Source organism: Panulirus ornatus, chromosome 34 (assembly GCF_036320965.1).
Source record: "Panulirus ornatus isolate Po-2019 chromosome 34, ASM3632096v1, whole genome shotgun sequence".
Classification (NCBI taxonomy): domain Eukaryota; kingdom Metazoa; phylum Arthropoda; class Malacostraca; order Decapoda; family Palinuridae; genus Panulirus; species Panulirus ornatus.
Genome location: NC_092257.1, coordinates 16,132,653 through 16,160,412, shown reverse-complemented (window position 1 = coordinate 16,160,412; position 27,760 = coordinate 16,132,653). Strand labels below are relative to the sequence as shown.

The window sequence follows — 27,760 nt, the reverse complement described above, 5'->3', positions numbered from 1 at the left end:
ATATATATATATATATATATATATATATATATATATACAATCACGCAAACACTCTTGGAAATGAAAGCATTTGAAACTTACTCTTTAAAGAAAAGGTTCCTCCATAGTTACCTTTATTCTACATCTCATGAAATTCTGATTTTCTGGGCCACTCGTATCGTTCGCTGACCCATCGTGATAATCGTCAATATATATGTCAATCACGTTAGCGATGAACGCAAAACAAAGCCAAGGAAAGAAAAAAAAAAACTAAAAATAACGACCTAAGCCACTTTCACTCTAAATTGACATGCAAGACATGGAGAAAAAGAGAGGATCCTACCCATTTTCAGTGGGTCGATTGGCTGATAACCCCTGTATAAAGAAATCTTTCTTTAACCTTTACAGACGAATAGACTAAAGGCTTAGTTGGGTGTGGGTCACGTCGTATTAATCTCACGAGTCATAGGTGTAAAATCACGAAGGCAGATCACTGAGAAATGAAATCTTAACATTAAATAGCTAATGACATTAGACGAGAAAGGACAGCATTTTCACACACACGCACACACACACACACACACACACACACACACACACACACACACACACACACACACACATACATGGAGAAAGAATCTGGGGAGCTGAAGTGTTTTAAATACCTGGGAGTGGACATGGCAGCGAATGGAACCATGGCAACTGAAGTGAACCATAGGGTGGGTAAGGGGGCGAAGGTCCTGGGAGCTCTGAGGAATATGTTGAAAGAAAGGCCACTAACTGGGAGAATGTAGATGGGCATGTTTGAAGATACAGTAGTTCCAACAGTGTTTTATGGATGCTAGGCATTGCCTAGAGATGAGAATATACGTTAGAGAATAAATGTGTTGGAAGCGAAATTCATTAGGGACAATATGTGGTGTAGGGAGGGTTGATCGAGTTGGAAATGATAGGGCAAGGGAGAGGTGTGGTAATACCAAGAGTGTTCTTGTTTGTGTTTGTCTTTGTTCCTGTCTTCCTTATACAAACCTTCTTTGTTTTTCTTTGTCTTTCAATCACACCCCCCCCCATGAATTTTGCATTATGTTCCTTTATCTGTATTTCTCTATCATTCATTATATCCTCTCTCTCTCTCTCTCTCTCTCTCTCTCTCTCTCTCTCTCTCTCTCTCTCTCTCTCTCTCTCTCTCTCTCTCTCTCTCTCTCTTCCCCTTTTCCCACTCTTTCTCTCACTCCTCTCTCCCCTTCCACACAACATTCTCAATATCCCTCCCTCCTCCCCCACCGCTCTACCACTCTCTCTCTCATCCAGCATAGAAAATCCTGTTCTCACTCCCCCCCCCAACCCCCCCAAACCCCCCACTCTACCAAGAGTGGGCGACAGTGGAAATATATCCAACCTGAAGCCATATACACCAATGTCTGGCAGTCTTAAAAGCCTTATTATGTTGGCTGCTGTGGAGCGTGTTGTTCCAGCACTCTGCGTCTGAGAGCTGGAACAGACGTCTTAAGTGAGGGGTGGAGGGGTGAGGTGTGTGTGTGTGTGTGTGTGTGTGTGTGTGTGTGTGTGTGTGTGTGTGTGTGTGTGTGTGTGTGTGTGTGTGTGTGTGTGTGTGTGTGTCTTTAGGTGGGAGATGTACTGGGTAGTGTAGTGGAAGTACATGGGAAGGACAGATAACACAAGACCTGATGGTCTATGACGAGGTCATCTGCTGGAGGACAGTACATGGGAAGGACAGATAACACAAGACCTGATGGTCTATGACCAGGTTATCCGCTGGAGGTCAGTAATCCCTGGTATACATACCTGGATGGAGGCAGGCCAGTAAAGCAAGAGAGAGAATATAGTGACATAGAAATTCTGAGGGGAAAATATCAACAGAAAACACATCTATGCTTGGCACTTCGGTCACCATGTGTATCACTTTGAATCTGTCTGCATTGAAGTCCACATGTTATGTTTATGACCATCACAGCAACTGGTTTGAATTGAACAATTTAATCCCTCCATCTTCATTTACGCTTAATTACCTTAATTACATATTAATGGTAAATCTAGAGATATCTGTTCGTGAGTCTTGTCTCCACGTCATTGTTATAGATGACACAGAGAAAAGAGGTCCAAGGAATGAACCTTGTCATACACCACTCGTTACACACGAGCCATCTACACAGGGAGAGTGTACGTGGCCATATAATTATCATTAACACCTGAAAAGCGTATTAATCATTTTTTACCCTGAGTGGTTATTACAACCTGGCTATGACCTCCTTAATGACCCCTGGCACAGTAGATAGGCCTATAACCCCTAATAACCCACCAAACCTTGTTAAGTCCCAGTACGGCAATTGACTGTTGGCTCGTTTAATACCACTCCACCTCCTCTCGTCTAGAATTCAATCCACGACCAAGTGCAGTAATCTGTTTCCTGTATGGGGTCAATGTTCACCTAACAGTCTCTCTTTTATGTGCCACTTTATCGAAAACATTTCTCTTTGTTGTTGTGGGTGCAGTAGGCATGTAACACCTAATGGTGATGATCACTTCCAGTTATCGTACATGGGTGTAAGTGAATCGGGGTTAGATATTGAGTGTAGCGGGTGTACGGTGGTGAAGCATACACACACACACACACACACACGGAACAGAGGGTAACAGAGACGCTAACAGACAGACGCACACACAGGAGGGAACAACAGAACTAGGGAGAGGGACGAGTGAAGGCTGTGCGACATTTCAGGAGGACGTATACGACCCTATGGGTTCCTCCTGCAGGAGGTCTGGTCGTCGGGCGGAGAGGGAGGCTGGGCCACACCCAAGCCTTCGTCAGGAGGACAGGAACCAACTGAAGCGTCATCCGCAAGGAGCCCTTGATGAACGGCTAGGGCACGTGTGTGTGCGTGTGTGTGTGTGTGTGTGCTTTAGGTAAGTGGTTAAGGCAAGCAGTTAAAAACCTTGTATCTACCACCTCCCTACCCACCCAAGCAACACTTACCTCACTGCCCGTCGCCCACACAATCGATACCTGACATTCTTTTCCTACGAGAGGCGAGCAGCAGCAGCAGCGGGGAGGGCGCCGCCCTTCCTCCTCCTTCCTCCTCCCTGGTGCACCTCAACCCAGGTCCCTCAGGCATCATCACTGCCAGCCTCTCACCACCACCACGACCATCCTAGCCGAGCCACCGCCTAGCCTGCGTCCTATCGTATGCGTCTACCATCTGGTTTATAACGTACGACTGATTGAATGTGTAGTAGCAACAGTGAAAAAAGGGTGGGAGGGTGATAATACGACTGTCAGATAAGATAAGACTCTTCACCAGCGTATGGGCGAGTAAACAAAAACAAACAACGAACACACAAGAAAAAAAATATAACAAAATCTCACCAACAAAAGATACAAAAAAAAAAAATAAAAAAAGGCAAAAAAATAAAAAATGATAATGAAATCTAGAATATAACAGATGTTCTCACCACGACCCTCAGCAGTAAGGTAGGCAACGGAGACAAGAACAGAGAAAAAAAAAAAAGGATCAACAAACTCAATGAAAAGTTAAGAGAAAAAAGTTCCGTAGCCTTTCGCAGTTTTTTTTTTATTTATTTAGCGATTTCCTGTGTGAGATTAAGGTCATCCTGAGAGCGAATAAGGTCACCATAGGCAGACTCATTACCTTCCTCACTGTTTCCAAATAGGTAAAAGGTCAAATGGCCTTGTTCACCACTGTAGGGTAATCCACTATGTCCAATAAAGGTCACTTGGGTATGGTTGAATTCCTTAAAGGTCTTTTGGGTACTGACTCTCCCTTAAAAAGGCGTCTTTGGAACGTTTTATGACCTTATCAAGAATCATTTAGGGGATTCTCAACCTCGTTAAAGGTCAACTGGTCCTTGATGACTCATTTAGATTTATATATAATTAGATAAGCAAATGTATTATTATATCAGGTAAATATAAAAGTCTGAACTACTTTCTTTTTCTCTCTCTCGATCGTATGAATTATCCTTTGAATTCTGAACTACTTTCTTTTTCTCTCTCGATCGTATGAATTATCCTTTGAATTCTGAACTACTTTCTTTTTCTCTCTCGATCGTATGAATTATCCTTTCAATTATCTTCATTCTCTAAGATAATCCTGTAAAACTAAAGGATAATTCCACTGTGTAATAATTCGCTTCACATTCTGTTATCTTATTTTTTCAGGAATGATAAACGGATCCTTTAATTCTAATTTTCTTCGTAACTAACATTTGGGGGAAAAAACTAATAGGGTTTAGAGATGTAAAAAAAAGTTACCAATGCAATTGCAAATGATAGAATGCAAGAAATGAATATGCATTACGCGCAATGTGACTGCAGTCCAAAATGTAATTTTTTTGATATGCAAATGAAAATATTTCATTCCGGTAAGATAATGATTCATACAAAATGGAAGGGATCTACATTTCAAACAACAAACATGTCCGCCTTAATGAATGAATCGTTAGGTTCGTGTATCCGTTCCATTACTCCATTACACCACGAACTATAATTCCTAACATCTGACCCCTAACAGATATGACCCTCCTACAGCTGCTTTCCTATGCTAAATACCCTGTACCAGTTGTCACTGACAGCTATGATCTCCACCAGTTTACACTGGAATTTTTCCTTAGGCATAGAAAATGGTGTATGTGGATTCACTTCAGGCACCGTTTTTCTTCACAACTCGTAAATGACCATGTTACGATCGTCTTAATGGTCTTAATGACTGTTCTTAACGTGGTATTAAATGACCCCTGATGACCTTTAAACAAAGCGTTTTAATGACCTTAAATTAGCTTGTTTACTTTCCCCTCCCTATGACATCTAATGAAATTCTCGTAATTACATCTGGACGAACGGAAAAGACCCAGCTCATTTCGTCTCTTCATTTAACTGTGGACGACCTCTGATGACCTCTCTCGCGCGTTTTTTTGTAAACTCTTCGTCACCAGCACCAGCACAACATGAAGAAAGCGTTCAACATTTTCTTTTTCCATTCGCTGGTCTTAATTTCCTTAACTTAACCTACTTTAAGTTAGGTAAGCTAAGCTGATTCTTGATTTTTAAATTCTTTTCACTAAACGCTATTTCTGCCAATGGCGTATTGCATGAAATGGATGTTCAACGACAGATTTCAAGCCAAAGGACATACGTTTAATGCTCGCCAATTTACTAAATATGAGCGTTAATCACGAATGTAAATGAAAAGTGTTATGCAACATACACAGAGTAATCCTGTTATAACCATTTTGTTCTAAGCATCGGGGGGGAAAAAATGTTATTGCTCGCAATAGAGTTCAATGTATGAAAAGTGATGAAAAGCAAAACTCAATTAGCACAAGCACGTAAAGAAAGAACTGATTGAAATATAAATGTGAAATAATAACTGTACTATGGAAACAAACATAGTTGGTAAATCGGATCATGATATATATTGAGTTTACTTGGCCCTCAAAAAGAAAGAAAGTGATTATAAGAGAAAGTCTTTTGACCTTCCTAGCTTTTCATACTGGCTCAGTGTTAACTCCCTCACAGCGCAGTCACCTCTCAAATGATCGTCTTCTCTGAATTTTAATATCGTAAATCATCTTTATTGTAAAAGTCTCTTAAGCTTTAAAAGGCTCCTCCACCGTAAATGAATAAATGAAAAAAAAGTTAATAGGATAAATGTGGTTTCGTAGGTTATGGGTAAAAGAATATTTACATACGAATTGACAAACACGACCAAAAATTCGAGGAAGGTAAACAGATGTGTGTGTGGTTCGGGTGCTTCTGTCAAGCCTGTCTCTTTACGTCTCTGTTTCTCTGTCATTTTTATGTGTCTGTCCTTTCGTCTGTCTGTCTCCTCCTCCGTCAACAACTTCAGGTTTCATACAAGAGAGTAATTTTCGTGGAATTTGACTTATTTTTCTTTTAGGGTAAAAAATGTAAAAATGTTCAAGGATATTTAAAAGTCGAAGTGGGACGATATTTTCAGGACCTTATTTTAAGGGTTAAGGTCATGAGTCCACGGGTCACCATGCCCAAAGGGTCGTACCGTCGTGCTCCAGGGTCGTACCGCCGTGCTCCAGGGTCGTACTGTCGAGAGAGAGAGAGAGAGAGAGAGAGAGAGAGAGAGAGAGAGAGAGAGAGAGAGAGAGAGAGAGAGAACGCCTACGAGTTCTTGAGGGCTAGCGCGTAGCGCTCACCGCACGAAAACTTAAAAAAAAAAAGAAAGGGGTTATGAAGAACGAGACGTGTGAGCTACATCTATGTCAAGTGTTGGGCCTGGGGTAATACACACACACACACACACACACACACACACACACATATATACATATATATATATATAAAACTAATGAAGAATTTACCATGTTACATTGTTTGTTCGTTTGTCTAATAAACCTAAAACAGGGTTCCACTCTGAGGTTAGTATGTCCTCAACTTAATTACTAACCCGAACCACTAATTAGATTCGGCCAATCCCCGATCGGATGACCTATTAAAAGCTTTGTCATAATGACCCTTACCATTCAACCCCATTAACCTTCAGATTGTTACTGGATGATTTAATCGAGCAAGACTCATTTCTCTGGTGTGGTTGGGCCAGACACTTATGTCTACCACTTGCTAAACCAACATTGGCTTGACCAGAAGAAGGGAACACATTAGCTCTATCTCAATCTTCTATCATCATGTTACGTAACTGTTCAAAAATCTATCCTTCCATCTATCTATACGTGAGTCTATCACTCTTAGGTGATAATGGATGATTAACCATCTATGTATCTGTCATTCTATATATCTATCTGTCTTCTTACTTATCTATTTACGTATTAGCTTATGTGTTCACGTATGTTGCCTCTTTATATGTGCGTGTGTGTGTGTGTGTGTGTGTGTGTGTGTGTGTGTGTGCTTTCAAAAACGTGTGTGAGAAATACTTGGAGAAAGTGTTATATGTATGTGGTATTGATGGAACTGGAGAAAGCATTTGACAGGATTGAAAAAAATACCTTGTGGAAGGTGGTACGGATGTATGGGGTAAGTGGAAAGTTACTAAATGCACTCTGGAGATTTTACCAGGACGTCACGGCATTTTGTGCGAGTCGGAAAGAAGGAAGGTGAGTGGTTCTCGGTGAAGGTGGGTCTGCATCAAGAATGCGTGATAGCACCATGGTTGTTTGATCTGTTTATGCTGAATGGAAGAGTCTCGGAGCAAGAACATGTCTGTGGTGAGCGGGGGATGGTACGCCATGGGAGGCGAACCTGTTGCTGTTTGCAGATGACAAAGCTCTGGTAGCGCACTCGGGAGAGAAATACCAAAGCTGGCGACAAACTTTGAGAGACTGTCTGAGAGAAGAAAGGTGAGAGTAAATACGAACAAAAGTAGTTCACTTCTGTGCTGCAAGGGAGACGAGGACGGACGACGACACAGGTGGCGAGTTAAAGTGAACGGTTGACCGGGAGAAAGTGGAGTGCCTTCGGTAAGTGAGAATGAACACGGCGACGGACGGGGGGCCACAAGCTCGGAAGAAATTTACAGCTTGGGAGAAGGAAGGTTGAGGGTCCTGAGTGCATTATGCAGTGGGTGGAAGAGGGAGGGAGAGGTGGTCGGTGAGAGCAGTGATGGGTGGTGGTGGAGGGAAGTCCCTCCTCCTCCTCCTCTGCCTCCGACAGTGTTTTATGGATGCGAGATTTTGGCCCTCGATGCCAAGGAAAGAAAGAGGGAGAGAGGACGTTGTTGAGAATGGAATACCGGATGACGATCGGTGGTGCTGAGGGAAGGAGAGAAGGAGGGATGGTCGAGTGAGAAATGACACTGTCGTTGAGCGATGGAGGATAAAAGGAAGGAATTTAAAACGCAGTGTGATGGAGAGAGGCGACCAGGGTGTGTTGCAATAGCTAGGGTTCGCGAATATGAGAATGGACAAGCGAACGAAACTGACAGAACGAGGATATATGGGTCTAGAGAGGAAAGGGAGGAGAGAAATGGGGAAATGACCCAAATGGGAGACTGTGAATGGAGGGAAGGTTTAGGGATTTGAGATAACCCCACCTGAGCTGGCCCCATGTCGACAATTCTAACTTGGGTTAACCGAACTGAAACTATCACCATGGCCACTATTCTAACTTGGGCCAACTTTACCAAGCCTAGGCTCATGTGAGGTATCCTGACGTGGGCCTATCGTACCTGAATTGATATCATAAGGATCAAACCCCACTGGGCTAACTCTATGAAGGCCAACCTCATTTTGACTGATCTCTCCTTGAATGAAGACCACTTAGACCTAACCTTTCTACGTATAGCCTAACCTCACTAGTGGCAACCCCATACATCATAATCAAACCTATCTAAACTAATATAACTGGACTAATCCTGTGAGTTTCAATCAACCTCACACAAACCAACCAACCCCATCATCCTGGCTGGACCTGTTTAAGGGCACATTGACCAACCCCCAAGGTATAAATACCACCTCAGCGAGTCAAGGCTAAACCCCAACATTCAAGATCCAACCCCACACACAAATCAGCATCAACCTTGACGACCGCATCAACCCCTGAATGAAAAATATAACACCAACCTCGGAAGTTACCATCAACCTCACGTGAAAACTGCACTCAAACCTCGAAGATATTTCTTTTCTTTTTTGTCATCTAACCCGAGAGAGAGAGAGAGAGAAGAGAGAGAGAGAGAGAGAGAGAGAGAGAGAGAGAGAGAGAGAGAGAGAGAGAGAGAGAGAGAGAGAGAGAGAGAGAGAGAGAGAGAGAGAGAGAGAGAGAGAGAGAGAGAGAGAGAGAGACCAAAGCACTGAATTCAGGAGGAATTTTCTTTTTTTCTCTCTCTCTCTTTCTCCCAACCCAACCCCTTGAACGTTTTCGCAACCTGGCGAAATTTTCTGCAATTCTCTGGCCTTTGTGGCTCAACTGCTGCAATGCTCTGGCCTCTGTTGGCTGAGCTGTGTCCTGGGTGAGGGAGGAGGGGAAAAAAGAGAAATGTAGCCGACATATTTTGACCCGGCGGAGTACTGTAGCATTTCCATGTAGAGTGAGAGTGTGGAATGTACTGGCCAGGTCTCCCCACCCGCTGAGGTAGAGAAAGAAGTGTGAGGGTTTTGTGTTTGGGTAACACTGAGGGTAGAGTGACGCGCGCGCGCGCGCGCGTGTGTGTGTGTGTGTGTGTGTGTGTGTGTGTGTGTGTGTGTGTGTGGATCAAGGCCCTCCATCTCATCGGAGAGGAGAAGTCGGCTGATGCAAATGCAACTTGTATGCCATCGCTGGACGGCCATGTTGAGGCGCGGAAACAGAAAGTGGAATGTTCCCTCTCGTCCATGACTGATTTAGTGTTTCGTGAGGGTAAGGTCAATAGGTAAATGAAGAGGACTGTTACCTCAGGAACCCCATTTTATCCCAACCAATCAGAACAAAACACGATACTGTAATTTCAAGGCCCTTATTCATTTCTCTTCATTCTTTATTTATAATCATTAATCTACGGTGCTACTCTTGATTTCTTGAGGTCTTCTTCAAATAATGTATCATCCAAGTTGGAAATACATATACATTGCCTTTAAACCATCTACCTGCCTCATATTCCAGGAATATCATTCACACGCACCGAACGCTTGCCTCTTCCGTCCAACGAGAGGAGGCTGGGAGCTGTGCTTCCGCAAGGTTCGTGGGCCGAGGCGAGACTTCGAGAGACGAAGGCGTTGTCGCTCGAGATATGATGCTTCCACGTCGACCACAGTGGTCAGCCACTTCTCTGCCGCAGACACACAGGTATTCAGACCAGACTTGAGGGGGGGGGGGGGGCAAGACGAAGGGATCCGCACAAAATACGAAGAGCAACTGGGGGGTTCGAAACGGGTATCAGGGGAGGAGATTTGAGACGGAGAAGGAGGAGGAAGCTCCTGAACTGGTGGTGGTGAGGAGGAGGAAGAGGAGGAAGGATCCCTCCAGTTTGTCTCGATGGGTCAGTCAGGTCCAGTCTAGCCTGGCACTGGTCTAGTCTGGTCAGGTCCAGTGTGGGTAGAGGCCATGGATTCTTCAGTGGGGTTTATCTCCGCTGGTTCGTTTCTGGGCTCATGGAGAAGCGAGTCTGGATGAATTATCTGATGAGTTATCATATATATATATATATATATATATATATATATATATATATATATATATATATATATATATATATATATATATATATATTGTGTACGTACGGTCATGGAAACTTAATTGGTCATACATATTCTATTCAAATTCAGCAGTGGTTTACACACACTCTCTCTGGAGGAAAACAGAAGTATTATTCTGTGAACAACTTTGTATTCTATTCTGGCCAGCTGTAAAGGATCTGAAATTAAATTCTGCCATGTTGACGATTTAATTGAATTGGAATGCCTAAGATCTTATTCCCAGAGTACCTGTCTGTTGGCGCTATAATGATTAGTGAGAGCCTGGGAGCGAAATGGGGTTATGAGATACGGTTATGAGGGTAGGTATAGTGCAGCGAAGTATAGTGAAGTATAGTGAAGATGGGGATGTGGTAATGAAAGTGAGATGAGAGGTATTGAAAGGTGGGTATGTGTGGTTATGAGGGAGTTATGAAGTGGTGGTTATGAGGCAGGTGTGTGTGTGTGTGGTTTGGAGACAATGTGGCTATGAGGGTGAGTGTTTCGTCATGAAGAGGACCTGCGGTTAGAATAATGAGATAGGGGGTTAAGAGAATGGGTATGAGTTTATGAGGGAGAGTTATGAGAATAGGCTTTGGTTATGAGGGTAGGACATGATCATGAGGGGTGAGTGGTTATGAAAATGAGCTGTGGTTCTGAGGAGTATCTGTGGTTGTTAGCGTTGGTTGTAGAGATGAGGGTGGGGTGCAGTTATAAAGGTCGGATGTTAACGCTAAAACACTACAGGAAACAGCTTTATGGACGTATATGTATCTCACATACACGTAACTCACATACCTGACACTTCCAGCTAGTGTATAGCCTGGCTTTAGGCTTATAAACTGCTATGGGTTATCAAAGTCGTCAAATTAATCAAAACCACTTGTAATACAACTGACAACAAGATCACTTCTCAGAATATATATATATATATACACACGCACACTAAATACACTAATTATGTATACTATTTGATACATAATAATGGTACAAAGGGGATTATATATATATATATATATATATATATATATATATATATATATATATATATATATATATATATATATATATATATATATATATGTGTACGTGTAGGAAGAGAGGAAAGTGATTGGTTCTCAGTGAATGTAGGTTTGCGGCAGGGGTGTGTGATGTCTCCATGGTTGTTTAATTTGTTTATGGATGGGGTTGTAAGGGAGGTAAATGCAAGAGTCCTGGAAAGAGGGGCAAGTATGAAGTCTGTTGGGGATGAGAGAGCTTGGGAAGTGAGTCAGTTGTTGTTCGCTGATGATACAGCGCTGGTGGCTGATTCATGTGAGAAACTGCAGAAGCTGGTGACTGAGTTTGGTAAAGTGTGTGGAAGAAGAAAGTTGAGAGTAAATGTGAATAAGAGCAAGGTTATTAGGTACAGTAGGGGTGAGGGTCAAGTCAATTGGGAGGTGAGTTTGAATGGAGAAAAACTGGAGGAAGTGAAGTGTTTTAGATATCTGGGAGTGGATCTGTCAGCGGATGGAACCTTGGAAGCGGAAGTGGATCATAGGGTGGGGGAGGGGGCGAAAATTTTGGGAGCCTTGAAAAATGTGTGGAAGTCGAGAACATTATCTCGGAAAGCAAAAATGGGTATGTTTGAGGGAATAGTGGTTCCAACAATGTTGTATGGTTGCGAGGCGTGGGCTATGGATAGAGATGTGCGCAGGAGGATGGATGTGCTGGAAATGAGATGTTTGAGGACAATGTGTGGTGTGAGGTGGTTTGATCGAGTAAGTAACGTAAGGGTAAGAGAGATGTGTGGAAATAAAAAGAGCGTGGTTGAGAGAGCAGAAGAGGGTGTTTTGAAATGGTTTGGGCACATGGAGAGAATGAGTGAGGAGAGATTGACCAAGAGGATATATGTGTCGGAGGTGGAGGGAACGAGGAGAAGAGGGAGACCAAATTGGAGGTGGAAAGATGGAGTGAAAAAGATTTTGTGTGATCGGGGCCTGAACATGCAGGAGGGTGAAAGGAGGGCAAGAAATAGAGTGAATTGGAGTCATGTGGTATACAGGGGTTGACGTGCTGTCAGTGGATTGAAGCAAGGCATGTGAAGCGTCTGGGGTAAACCATGGAAAGCTGTGTAGGTATGTATATTTGCGTGTGTGGACGTGTGTATGTACATGTGTATAGGGGGGGGGGGGGGGTTGGGCCATTTCTTTCGTCTGTTTCCTTGCGCTACCTCGCAAACGCGGGAGACAGCGACAAAGTATAAAAAAAAAAAAAAAAAAAAAAAAATATATATATATATATATATATATATATATATATATATATATATATATAACTCGTTCACGAGCTCAAGTTATTTAAATTCATTCAAGAATCATGGTTCATTTACATCCATTCATTCAATTGAATCACTTCATCTCATTTTAGTTTCGTTTCCCCTTCACACTTTTAATCAATTTCTAAACTCATTTCCACTAATATACATATATATTAACAATTTACGTATAACTCTCTTTATCTCGTTCACATTCGACCATTTAAGGAAGAAGAGAACTGAACGTGGCTATCTCATCTCATTCATAAACTCGGTCATTTAATCTCATTCATAAACTCGGCCATTTAATCCCATTCAAGCGGCTCCTGATACATTTAAATTTGTTGACGAACTCCGTCATTTAAACTCATTCATAGGATTCGCTATTTCAGGGAATTGTACTATTTACAATGAAATATGTAACGTGTTTTACAGCGTAGCATTTACAATCCAAATACACGAAAAAAATATGTTAATATTGTAATTGATGTTATTTATATTCGGTTTAGTAGAAGGATTCTGTAATATAATTATTTGATCTATGAGCTTTTACGTTGACAGATTAAATGCAATAAAATATGATGATTCTTAGGGTAACGCCTTCATATTACGGAAGAAAATATGAGACTTATAAACAAGAAATTTACATATATTTAGAATTTTGGCGGGACGCAGGCATTAGAGAAAACGAGGGGCGTCTTGAGGTTAATGAAGGGGTAACTTATGAAAATTAAGATATACGCGAAGCCTTATTACTTTATGCAAAAGAAGTCAGGGATAGAGATGTATAGAGAAGTGCAAAGGTATGGGTCTCCACGAATTGTATAACTCCCTTCCAGTAAAGTATAATTAAATGATTATTAAAAAAAAAAGGTATTTACGCATAGATACAGATAAACCACTTTCCTGTCGAAGGTCAACAACCACTTGTTTGAAATCGACGGTCGATTTCCCCTGAACTACACGAAAGAGTTTCAGTAAGCCACCTGAAGCTCCCTCTATGAGCTCCAAAGCTCTACAAATTACGAGGGCATAAATCCGATCATAATTGGGATTACAATATAGATCATTTTTCGATTAACTTGGGGTTGCCAATCAGGTGTTGAGGTCCACAGATTAATCGGTGGAGTATAATGGTTACGACACCTTAAAGCATGATGGTTTACGACACGTTGAGCACGACGGTATACGACCCTTGCGTACGACGGTTTACGACCCTTGAGCACGATGGTATACAACCCTTGAGCACGACGGTTTACGACCCTTGAGCACGACGGTATACGACCCTTGCGTACGATGGTTTACGACTCTTGATTACGATGGTATACAACCATCGTGCTCAAGGGTCGTACATCGTACTCAAGGGTCGTGCCATCGTGCTCAAGGGTCGTACCATCGTGCTCAAGGGTCGTGCCATCGTGCTCAAGGGTCGTGCCATCGTGCTCAAGGGTCGTGCCATCGTGCTCAAGGGTCGTACCATCGTGTTCACTGACCCAAGTTCAGGGAGGCCAGAGAAGAACATCCCTTACTATGTTCCCTCATAACAAAACACCTAAGTTCAGGAGAAGAGAACTTCTCTTACTACGTTCTCCCATAACAAAATCAGTCCAGTTTCGTCTACTTACTGCAATCTCTAACTCACCTCCGTGTGTTCGTGTATCACTGGAAGCCAAGTTAGAAGCCAACTTCACCAACCTAAAAAAAAAAGAGAAAAACATATATCAGTGATTATTTAAGGGATTTTAGGTATATTTAAGGTGCTAGGGTCATTTAAGGCCCCTCCCCCCTCTTTCGCGTCATAAGATAACTCAGGGTTGGTTCACATAGCCACAGTTCATTCCCTGGAATTCGAGACTGATTCGAGGCCTGGCACTTTGACTAATGAACCTCGTCCAGAACGAGTTACATCCGACATGACTTGGGTCTGAGTCGAATCTAAGTGGTCATTGAGCGGCGACGAGCCAAAAACGAGAGGAGTTCGAATCCCAAACGGCTCCAGTCTGAATCAAGTCCAAAGGATTCGCTTGGCTAAAAAAGGTGAACCACGTTCGAAACGAATTCGAAACTTTAGAAAATTCGAAGCGTCGACCATTACAAAACTAACGTGTTAGATTTACGTATATGAAAATACCATAATACTGACCTACATCGAATTATCACAAAAGATTAGAGTAACATGTTTTTAGATAAATAAAATATACTACATCATAAAGAACCTAAAGTTAACTTAGACTTAACAACAATTTCAGAGCTGGAGAAATACGATACTTAAGTATAATCAAATTGATACACTTAAACTTATTGTTACCTTAATTACTTACTGTTACCTTAATTACTTATTGTTACGTTAATCACACACTGTTACACTGATTACAAGCAATGTAACTAGCAATACGACAGGGAACCTATTGGGCAACATTGACTTAAGTGTGTGTGTGTATTGCATTGGCCCACCTCCACTGTACGTTGTATTGCTCATTGTGTTCGTAATGTTTTGCAGCAGTGTTGTGTTGCGTCTCTCTCTCTCTCTCTCTCTCTCTCTCTCTCTCTCTCTCTCTCTCTCTCTCTCTCTCTCTCTCGTCATCATCCGTGACGTATCCTATCTATCTACTCCTACCGTCTGTATCTACTCTGATTACCTCAACTGTTCGTCGCATATACTGATTCCATGTTCACCACTATTTTTCTTGTTTCATTGCTTCGTTCATTAGCGCCTCTCATGTACTATTGGGAATAATCATGTGTACGTGTGTGTGTGTGTGTGTGTGTGTGTGTGTGTGTGTGTGTGTGATAGATAGATAGATAGAGTAGATAGATAGAGAGAGAGAGAGAGAGAGAGAGAGAGAGAGAGAGAGAGAGAGAGAGAGAGAGAGAGAGAGAGAGAGAGAGAGAGGGGTTCTTTTTTTTTAAGTCTATCTTCTTTTTTCAGTGGGAGGGAGTCGGGATTTTGGAGGAAAGTGGATACATTTTCTTTTCTTTCCTGTGGGAGAGAATCAAGATTCGTAGGGGGAAGAGTGTCATTCACTGGAGTGGATTTTAAGAGGCGAAATCAGACTCTAAATTTGCATGGTAAGAGCGAAAGAGATTTTCATGGGCACCCATAACCCGTGTGTCTGTCTGTGTCTGTCTACCTGTCTGTCTATCTGTCTCTCTGTCCATGTAACCTCTGTCCTAACCCCACGTTATGGAATGAAGGACACAAGGCTGGAAATCATCCGGGTATATGTTATTCTACCAACCTTATTGTCCTTGAGACCAACAATTCCCTCTGAAACGTAAGGTTGTGTCAACATGTTCTTTCAGAACAGGCCCCTGTAAGCTCTGGTTGAACGCACTGTTCTCCAAGATTCGGCAAAGAACAAGAAATGAAGAAAGCTCATTTAATGTATCATTACACGCCTTTCATCTTCAACCTAACTCAACCAACAGAAGCTAACTTGAACGTGAATATCGACTTAAAAGTTATCTTCCACAAATCCTTTAAAGTTATCTTTAGGAATACCTTAAAGCGTTCAATTTCCCTACGAATCAAGACCATGATATGCAAAATATATATATTTCTACATCAGAGAACCTGATTTGCATGTTCATTACCCTCAACAGAGTCGTAATCAAAATTGATTTCCTTTGGGCGATATATAAATAGACTTCTTCGTACGAGATACGTTATCTTTCTCCTTGATAACTTGGCCACTTTTCCCCTCCGCTGTTATCAGTTATCACTTATACATACACCGATAATAATTTGTTTAGATAAGCTGGCATGTTCTTCAGCACGGCTCGTCGCTGTTTAAATTTTCCTCAGGACACACTGTTCTACATGTTCTTTCGTTTTCTTTTTCAAAGACGTGTTTTTTCTAGTGTTATTAGCTTTACCAAACACTGCTTCCCGATGGTCCCTTGCCCCGAACTATGACTGTCAGCCCTGCAAATGACGTTCAGTGATGATATTCGCAAAGATTCAATGGGGTTTATTCCCTCCTGATAGCCTCATCGTTCGTGGGATATTCCATATGAATATTCTTAGCTTCCAGTGGCCTATTCCAAATGTCCGAAAAGGTGAGGAGACAACCAACATGTCAGGTGATTTAAAGCACTAGAAAATGGGCGTTGGTAAAGGGACGTGATAAAGCAGGGTTGTGACGTGATAAAGCAGGGTTGTGACGTGATAAAGCAGGGTTGTGACGTGATAAAGCAGGGTTGTGACGTGATAAAGCAGGGTTGTGACGTGATAAAGCAGGGTTGTGACGTGATAAAGCAGGGTTGTGACGTGATAAAGCAGGGTTGTGACGTGATAAAGCAGGGTTGTGACGTGATAAAGCAGGGTTGTGACGTGATAAAGCAGGGTTGTGACGTGATAAAGCAGGGTTGTGACGTGATAAAGCAGGGTTGTGACGTGATAAAGCAGGGTTGTGACGTGATAAAGCAGGGTTGTGACGTGATAAAGCAGGGTTGTGACGTGATAAAGCAGGGTTGTGACGTGATAAAGCAGGGTTGTGACGGCTAGTGAAGGGTTGGGGGGGAGAGAACAGGATATATGGGATATGGGGACCATGGCTGACTTGTGATATCTGCTGCCAGAGATGCAAGCGATGCTTCCATGAGCTGGGACTGGAAACAGAAAGGCGCCGACGTGTCTGTAACTGGATGGCAGTGTCTGAAGACGGTGGGATGGGTCAGAGGGAAGGTAGGTAGGAAAAGATGGTGATGGTGATGGTGATGGTGATGGTGATGGTGGTGATGATGATGATGGAAGGGATAGGGTGAAAGAGTCTGTGTTGGCTGGAACAGAGAAGGAAAACACATATGGACGAGAGCTTCTGGAAGGGTCTCATAAAAGTGATGGGCATCCTGGAATGAGAGTTTGGGACGAAGGAGCCTGGAATGATGGGGTGTGTCTGTACTGTGCAAATGGAATGGCCTGGAATGAAGGTCCATTGTAAGAACCTAGAGTCAAGAGCCTGGAATGAATGGCAACCTAGCGTGAAGGTCTGGAATGGCGGAGGTGATGTGAGGGTTTGCCATGATGGCCTGGAAGGAGAACTTAAGAATGAGGTCCTAGGCTGTGGGCCAAGAGTGAGTGTCTGAAACGGGGAACGACTTACAATGAGGAATTAGAATGGGGGTCTGGAATGGGGATGTCCAATGGGGACGTGGAACGAGCGGCCTGGAAGAGAGGGGCGTACTGTAACCACCTGGAATGAAGACTTGAAATGACGGATCTGAAATAACCTTTGTGTCGAGGAAATGCGTACCATCTTTTCTTTTAGAAACAATAACAAAACAATCTGGGAAGAAAACAACTTGCGTGTACGACTTTAGGCAGACAGTGTAGCAGCGAGCGAGCGAGCGAGCATTTAAGGATTCAAAACTCTCAAAAGAGGATCATCGTGTGGCAACATAAAAGGTGAGACGGTGAGCATTCATGGCCATGGAAATGGCTTTTGATAGAGCTGGGTGGGACCTGGAAATGGCCCCCTGCAAAACTAGCAGGACCTGGAAATGGCCCCCTGCAAAACTAGCAGGACCTGGAAATGATACTTCGATAGACTTGGCAAGGTCTGGAAAAGGCCTTCCATAATAAAGTCGGCAAGTCTTGGAAAGGGCACTTCGATAGAGCTGGCAAGGCCTGGAAATGGCACTTCCATAGAATAACTATGACCTGGAAATGGCCTTGAATAGAATGAGCAAGTCCTAGGAGTAGCATTCGATACTTGGCATGACCTGGAAATGTCTCTTAGTGGTGTGGCCTGGACCAGGAGAACTTAGAATGTGTTACGTAGAGGTTCGGGGGAAAAGAGATCAGCTGCAGGGACTAGCGATGGGCTTATGCAACAGTGAGATTAAGGTAAGCGTTTGGACGAACGGTAGGAAGGATGAGTGGATGACGGGGGGTGGATGATGGGATGAAGGTTGAGGATGAGGTGGTTCAAATGTCTCTTTACAAGTTGTGAGGCAAGACTTGCGTAGATGAGGTACTCACTTTAGCGTGGTTGAGTGATGATGATGATGATAATGGCCTCTCATGTGGAAAATGATGAGTTAATGATTGAAAACAACAGGATGTAAGGCATTTTAAGGGAATTCAGGAGTGTGTATGCAAAACAAAAGGAGCTCGAGAGTGTATGTCCGTATGGAAAAAGGAGTTCGAAAGTGTGTATATATGAGAATGAAAATTTAGAAGTGTCTGTATGAGGATAAAAGAGGAGTTAAGAAGCATTTAAATCCACGGGAAAAGGGGTTTCCAGAGCGTCTCTCTCTAAGACAAAAGGAAGTTAGGAAGAGGTGGATGTAGGGAAAGAGTAGGGAGTCTGGACGTGTGTATAGATGATAAAGAAGTTTGGAAAAAATGCTGATCCGAACCAGAGAGAGAGAGAGTTTGAGATGGTTCGATGTGGGGGCGTCAGGGGATGGGATAAGGCATGGAATACAATCATGGAATTCTGGAAGGCTTCCTTCCAGAATTCCAGACATTCTCAAAGATCATTGTTGATCTGAATTTCAAGGTACTGGAGGGGGCGCTGAACGGGGGGTGAGGTGGGGGAGGGAGATGGGCGCTTCTAAGGCGGGTCGTTAGAGGTCGTCAGAGGTCGTTGGGTACAGAGCCTGTCGTCGCTAGAGCGCCTGGGGCGACGGTCTCGGGTCGTTAGGTCGGGTCGCTGAGGAGGGTCGTCGAGATGTGTCACACACACACACACGACAACAACAGGACGACGAGGGGAGTGGGGGACAACTGAGGGAGGACACACACACACACACACACACACACACACACACAGTAGAACACGACGGGAGGAGGGAGAGAGGGAGGGAGGGAGAGAGAGAGGGAGGGAGGAAAGAAAAAAGAAGAGAAAGAAGAAGAAGAAAGAGAGGAGACCAGATGAAAGAACTATCAACCAAGATGCTCTATAGGAATGAAACGCCTCAGTGATATGCACGTGAAGGAAGAGAAGGAGAAAGAGAAGATGAATGAAGAGCAGAGAGAGGGAAGGAGAGGAGGGATGGAGAGGGAGGAGGGAGTGTGTGTGTGTGGGGGGGAGGGGTGACTACGTCATATGGAAGGATGTCAGCAGGATGGAAGGAGAGGAGTCCTTGGAGCCGAGCCAGGAATGCTGGCTGGACCGGTACGAGCCTGGCAAACGGCACACTCGCTCTGATCAATAGATAGATACACCGGGTGGGATAGATAGATGGATAGACAGATAGATGAATAGAGAGATAGAGCAGATAGACAAACAGAAAGATAGAGAGATGGACAGGTACATAGAGAGGTAAATGGATAGATAGACGGATAGACAAACAGAAAGATAGATAGATATTTAAATAGAGTGATAGAATGACAGAAACGTAAACATGATAGATAGATAGATAGATGAAATGACAGATAAATAGATAGAATGACTGACAGACAGACAGAATGATATATAGATAGATAACATTACGGAAAAACAGATAGATGGATAGATTAATTGGCTGCGTCTTTAAACCACCATTCCTTTCAACATCTGAGAGTCGCTGCTAAATCCCATCTTATATCTCCGGGAGTGGGTGTGTCTCGCTGTCTCACACTGCGGTGCAGTTTCACTTGTTCCGTTGACCAGCCTCCGGCCATTGCCTGATGTTTATCACTGCATCATGTACCGAGAGACGAGCTTGGGAGACACTGCAAGCACTGTGTGTGTGTGTGTGTGTGTGTGTGTGTGTGTGTGTGTATCTGGAGGTCGCATCTCGTTTAAACATCTAGAGACATATATATGACTTGCCATCACGCTAATTACTTAACACTAACAACTGTTTCATTACTAGATTCGTTCTAGATTATGGAGGGGGGAAAAATAGGTACATTTACAAACAGCAAATAGTACTCGTGTCTTGAGGTAAATATCTTTTCCAGAACCAGTCACATGTCGTTCATTACAGGGCGAGTGTTCCGCGCCGAAGCCGAAGCCGGAGCCAGCCAGCCAGATATCGGATGCAATGTTTACAATTTATCAGCGATAACAATGCACGGGGGAAAATTCCTTTATTTAACTGCAGTCAAACGTGAAGTGATTTTCAGTGTGATTTACTGGTGAGGATGGGAGCTTAATGCGTGATAGATAGATAGATAGATAGATAGATGGATGTACTGGTGACCATCAAATGTACTGGTTTTTTCTTTATGAATAAAGATAAATAAAACTTTCCAGTTTTTTTTGTGAGTTTTATATATATATATATATACGGGGGAGTAATTCAGTTTTAATACTAATGTAATGATCACTAATGTAATTATCTTAACTTAAGGAAATTCAGTTTTAATACTAATGTAATAATCACTCATGTAATTATCTTAATTTAAGGAAATTACTGGCGGTCTGAGTATACTACTTCATTTACTATTTGAGTGCTTCAGTTACCACTTGAGCGCTTGAGTTACCACTTCACAGACCACTTGAGTGCTACACATATACCACCTAAGTACTTCAACTACAAGTTGAGTACATCATTTCCCACTGGAGCACATCCAGTACCACTTGAGCACACACGGAGTTACCATTACATCAACCATCTTCTGTGTACATCAATTACCACATTAGTACATCAATCACCATTCTAAATACATCAATTACCACTTGGGGTATATAATCTACCCACTGAGTAAATGAATTACCCCTTGAGTACGTGTTTTACCACTTGCGGTATATAATCTACCCACTGGGTACATGAATTACCCCTTGAGTACGTGTTTTACCACTTGGGGTATATAATCTACCCACTGGGTACATGAATTACCCCTTGAGTACACGTTTTACCACTTGGAATACCATTTCTCACCACAGTACATTATTTACCACTTAAACTCCCCCACCTCCTCCCTCGCTATTCTACACCAACGTAGCGCAAAAGACACTTCACAAATTATAATTTCTCTCACCAACGCCATTTCTTTTTCTCCTAAGCGAGCTGTGAATTATAGGAGAAGCCCATAGCAATTATAGATCTGGGTAATAGCAGTGTTTCGGGTGTTAGGTGATAATTATAGCCTTTTCAGATCTAATTAGAACACTGAACTCTTTCTCTCTAATTGCCGTGAAATTACTCTGTTCTGAACAATTAGGTCTCTGTTCCGTTTTCTTCATTCTACTCTTATTTTAGTTATGTGTTATTCGTCTCTTTATCAAACGTCTTTTCCCTCGTTTATCTAAGTGTCTCTTGCCCTTGCCTCAACCCCAAGGTAGGGGAGTCTTCTATAATCTACATCTTCTTTTATCATCTTTATCTGTTATGTTTATCTTTGCCTCCGTGGACAGCATACAATTCAGTGCCATCCCTCGTGTACCCATTCGGACACGTTAGTGGACGAAGTCGTGCATACGGACACGGGGATGATCAGGAAATGTCTTTCTCAATGATGCTTGTCTTAACATGGACATTTCCCAGGCATGTTCACCTATGTAAAGTTCTCAAAGTTAATGAGATGCAAAAAGTGGAATATTTTGTTATGATAAACGTCTTCCTCAACACCTTATATCAACAGATTTGATTACTGATGTGTTCAGCAGATATACAATATATCTATCTATCGATCCATCTATCTATCAATCTATCTATCTATCTATCTATCTATCTATCTATCTATCTATCTATCTATCTATCTATCTATCTATCTATCTATCTATATATATATATATATATATATATATATATATATGATGGCTTTTGTATCTTTGGTCGGTTCCCTGACACACGCAATTATACCAGTTTGCTGAAGGGTAAAAACAAAAAAAAAAACAAAAGAATAACCAATTTACTCAATTATCACAAAAACTGTTTCCATATCAGAAACGTTCAAGTTGTATACATTTCATTTCCTCCTCTCTCTCTCTCTCTCTCTCTCTCTCTCTCTCTCTCTCTCTCTCTCTCTCTCTCTCTCTCTCTCTCTCTCCCTGCCACAACCACCCCCTGTCAGAGCCCCCGTGCATGGCCTCCTCAAAGAGCGGCGTTCGCGACGCAAACCATTTTTGTTGAATTTCTCTACTCCATTATGACGACCTGCATGACCGGGGGGGGCATAACAACACCTCCCCCTCCCTCTATCCCCCCCCACCCACCATCCCCTCCCTCCCCCACCCTCCCTATGTAGCTAATGGATCTGGGTGAGCTTATTGTTGTGTGTGTGTGTGTGTGTGTGTGTGTGTGTGTGTTTTGAATCCTATTCAAGAGAGAGGGACACAGGAAGAGATAGAGAGAGAGAGAGAGAGAGAGAGAGAGATCTGAGGACTCTTGGATTCAGCTTTGCCCTACACACACACCCACACACACACACACACACACACACACACACACACACACACACGTCATGCGCCATTCGTCCATCACTTCCCATGGCACTTTCCAAGAAATCCAACCTCCAACGAAGACGTCACACGTCTTGTATGTGTGAGGGTTGGGAGAGGAGAGGGTCTCTCTCTCTCTCTCTCTCTCTCTCTCTCTCTCTCTCTCTCTCTCTCTCTCTCTCTCTCTCTCTCTCGTGGGTATTGCGGCCATGAAATATTCATCCGTCTGGCAGCAATGGCCGGAGTTACGCGCCCCGTGAGCATACCGCCATGGCCCGCCACTGGTGTCTCAAAGTGTCGTACCGCAGTCGCCCGGTGCCAGGACTTGGGGGTTGCCCAGATGCACTTCTTATTTTCCTTATATATTCAAAAAAAGGAGAAAGAATACTGAGCCAAAATGCATTCAGTAAAAAGTAATTCCTAATGTAATCGACTTAAGTAATTAAGTATACCTACTTCGGTACTTGATAACAAACAAATTGTTATTAATTTCTCTAAGCAAAATCAAAAATGTAATTACCCTGTTTCATCTGGAGCTCTGTCGTATAAGGTAATTCTTAAAGACGACGATCGAGAAAGGTAATCAGAATTCCATTTAAGTCTACAAAAAATGGGATATGCCACAGTTCTGCTATACTTCTCAGAGAACATAATGTTCTTCCATAACATCTACAATAGGGATATGTTAAGGCTGTTCTACTGGTCTCAGGGAACAAGAAATAGAACTTCTTTCCAGTCATGAATGAAATGCATGATCCAATGTAAATGCCTTATGTATGAAAATGAAAATGTATACACGTGTGAATGTATACACGTGTGAATGTATACACGTGTGAATGTAAACATGTGTGAATTCCTGATACATAATGTATTCTTGGCTTACCCGTATGCCTGGATTTTTCGACTATAAGATTATGTCTTAATGGAATAATATCATGATGAAAGATTCCCCCGCCCCCCAAATGCAAATGAGATATTCTTGTATGCAAATGAGCTTAATGAGCACGTTAAATGCATTCTGCTGATGCATCCCTGAAAGGGAGGTGGGTAAGAGTCTCTCTCTCTCTTCTCTCTCTCTCTCTCTCTCTCTCTCTCTCTCTCTCTCTCTCTCTCTCTCTCTCTCTCTCTCTCTCTTTCTCTACCTTTCGCATACCTGTTTGTATTCACATATGCCGGGACACATTACCCATGTGGCTTGCGCTCACCACCTCCTCCCCCACCACCCACCTTATTTCTTGTAACTCACCGTAACTCTGCAGGGGTGGGGGGTGATGCAGGCCACGCAAGGTGCAGCATGACAATGGTTCAAGGGTGAACTTTAACTCGTAAAGACAGACTTCCTCGAACTCGAAGTGTTCTAGAAGAGTTGTGGGCAAGTAAGTAAGTGCGTGCGTGCGTGTGTGTGTGTGTGTGTGTGTGTGTGTGTGTGTGTGTGTGTGTTCGAGAGAGAGAGAGAGAGAGAGAGAGAGAGAGAGAGAGAGAGAGAGAGAGAGAGAGGTAAGGTAGATATTAAGGGAGAGATAAGAAAGATTAAGGGAGAGATAACGGGGATTAAGAGAGATTAAGGGAGATATAAGAGAGATTAAGGGAGATCAAGGGAGATATAAGAGAGATTAAGGAAGAGGTAAGAGAGATTAGGGGAGAGATAACGGAGATTAAGGGAGATTAAGTGAGAGATAACGGAGATTAAGGGAGATCAAGGGAGTATAAGAGAGATTAAGGGAGAGGTAAGAGAGATTAAGGGAGAGATAAGGTAGATTAAGGGAGAACTAAGGGAGAGAAATGTGAAAAGGGCGTAAGACTCAGTCGTCATCATCTTGTCTCTGTAAACACCATTCCCAAGCTGACGACATCATCAAGAACGGAAGTAATTAACCCATTAAGCTTAACAGCCAATTAACCCCACGTCATTAAGAGACATCCTCTGATCCACTATGGGACAAACTACCAGCAAGTAAATGATTTAACATTATCATGTAAATGATTTACTTACATCTCATTCATAAAGTCACACTGATTCACAGGTCTCCCATATTTTTTCCACCAGTTGGTCCCATGGTTATGTACGTAAGAGCTACAACAGTACGTAATTCACACGCTGGAAACAACCTTACAGTTATTTCCATCGTATATACTGGCTTAAAAAAAAATTCACAGCGTTCGATCGTGTCGTGTTGGCTTTGGCCTTGACACAAAGCTAATTTGATTAGCATCCCATACACGGCAATTAGGGTCCATTGCAGTCGGTGTAAGTGTACGTAATAAATAGATTTTTATTCTGGGTTACAATTAATTCTATTTGTTATGTGATTTCAGTGGTTTTTTTTTTCAATCATATCAAAAGACGAAGAGAAGATTTCGGGATGAGGAGGGGTGTGTGTGTTTGGACCTACAGTTCGTGACTGGCTGCTGTTTCCCATAGTTTTTTGCCTAAAGACCAGACACACGAGGACTGACCGTTATCGATATAGAGCGAGGCTATCGAATTCTCTTCCTTTTCCCCATTTTTCTTCCCCCCCCCTCACACACACACACTCTATAACCTTACATCGTAGACACGATGGTTGCTACGAGACGATATAGAAAGTACATATGTGTCTTAGTGGTTGCTACAAGACGATTTAGAAAGTACATATGTGTCTTAGCATCACCTGTGTGTTAACTACGAGTTCGGGGGGGGGGGGGGGTTCATAACTACGTGGACCTGAACGAGCCCCAGTAGCTCCCGCCTTGGGGGGGAAACGAGCGGAGGGAAACATCAGGAAACAGATGAGCATCGCGGTATCGCCCTGAGAAGACAACAGATGGCGCTAAGAGCGGGTGGGCACGCAAGTGGCGTTAGTCATTTGTCTTCAAGTAATTTTCTCCTTCGCACGTTTATGACCCGGATGGAGTAGAGGGAGGGAGGGAAGGAGGGAGGGAAGGAGGGAGGGAGTGTTTGAATAATTTGTCTCTTGTTAGTAACTTCTCCTCTTACCGTCCATCACGCATGATGTGATATATTGTAAACTGTTTTAAATGTAGCGTTGTTCATGGTGTACTGAACGATAGTTTTGGATAAAATTCGTCTTCTCTGAGTCTCTCTCTCTCTCTCTCTCTCTCTCTCTCTCTCTCTCTCTCTCTCTCTCTCTCTCACACACACACACGCAAACGTGTATACACACACACATACACACACACACACACACACACGCACACACGCAAACGTGTATACACACACACACACACACACACACACACACACACACGCACGCACGCAAACGTGTACACACACACACACACACACACACACACACACACACCACAGCAGCAGCATCTGGAGGAGGCGTAGGGCAGGAGGCGCCACCTTCTGCAGGAGATAAAGACGAGGACACACCCCCACCATCACCATCCTGGAGGTGGGGTCGGGTCCACACCTCGCCGCCCGTCCTCTCGAGACATAGAGGCGAGGCGACTCCACTCACGTCACACGGGGGAGTCCACAAGACCACAAGCTTGAGGTGGGAGGTGGGAGGGAGAAGAAGGAGGAGGAGGTGTTGTCCCTCCACCACCCCACACTCCTACCTGTGTGGTGCCTCTCTGTCTTTACGTTCTGTGGTGTATCCTACACCCTAGTGATGTATTCTACATCATAGTGATGTATTCTACACCCTAGTGATGTATTGTACACCATAGTGATGTATTCTACACCCTAGTGATGCACTCTACACCCGAGTGATATATTATACACACTGGTCATGTGATATACATCCCGGTGATGTATTATACACCTGGTGATGTATTATACACCCTAGTAATGTATCCTACACCCTGGTGATGTATCCTACACCCTAGTAATGTATCCTCCCCCCCCCCCCTCCACAGTGATGTGTGGAGCTGTCTGTTTGGAACATAATGTAAACCCACATTTCGTGAGAAGACAAATCGCCATATAAACTCGTGGTTTAATGAGGCTAATTATATCAAAAGCTGGAATATGTCGTGTAGTTCCAAAATGATACGATGACCCCCGAAGCTTTAATTACCATTATCCAGGTCATTAAAGGTCACCTCAGCAGTATGGCCATTATCATCCCATTAAGAACCAATGTGTTGTGGGTCGTATGTTTTTCAATTTCCCCCTTCGCAAACTAGGTGTAAACTCGTACTAAGTGTAAACTACTCGGTGTAAACTACAACTAGGTGTAAACTACACTGGGTGTTCTTCATCGCGGTCTGTGTACAGAGGGTGTTCTCCATTGTGCGTACACACTGTTCTACATTACCATCATTCACCTGCGTCTGTGTGTGTGTGTTATTCACCATGATGAACAAAAAGGCCCTGTATTAGTGCTGTTCAATAGATACACATTCATCAAGCAATATAAATTGCGAAAAATATACACTTGATAGAAATAGTTAAGCATAGTTATCTACGAGAATAGTGGATGACTATTACCTGAGACCTCCCAATACTGAATTGGCATTCCTTGTAGTTCCTTGTCGACCAGACCTGTGGGAGCATTAAGATTACGGGGATAACAGGTGGTTAGGACTATCATAAAATAAAGACAAGTTATCATTGTTTTGTCTGGCCTCGCGTGATTCATGTATGATTCATGTATATCCCATCTTTATGTATTTTCTACCAGTTTAGACTCAGTTGTTTGTCTGTCTGGGTTGTTATGCTTTCTACCAGGTTCGACCAGCCATTTGTTTGTCTGGATTGTTTGCTTGTTAGTAAGGGCGACTGGTTTGTGATAGAGCCACTCAGTGGATCAGCAGTGTGCTTGGAGTGGCTGTATGAAGCATCTGTCTCGTTCCCGTGAGTGAAGCACCTTCTCTGAACCAGTTTGAAGGGGTCGCTTTATCTCCTTGTGAAACAGTCGGGCAGGTAAAGATTTGAATCACCGGGATTATGTTCACAGTCTAGAACCACTTTTGGACTGATCACGTCCCTCGACTGTCAATAGACAGCACCCACCAGTCATTCAGTCATTTCATACCTTCAGTCTAC

At 43.0% G+C, this 27,760-nt stretch overlaps 1 protein-coding gene across 1 annotated transcript in view; it reads right to left on the bottom strand.

Annotated features, from left to right (window-relative positions):
- Positions 1 to 27,760, bottom strand: part of LOC139759936 (uncharacterized protein CG3556-like) — a 185,587-nt gene that overhangs the window by 89,057 nt on the left and 68,770 nt on the right. Inside the window, 1 exon segment of the mRNA XM_071682588.1 lies at positions 14,088 to 14,140. The gene's annotated coding sequence lies outside the window, so the exon portion shown is untranslated.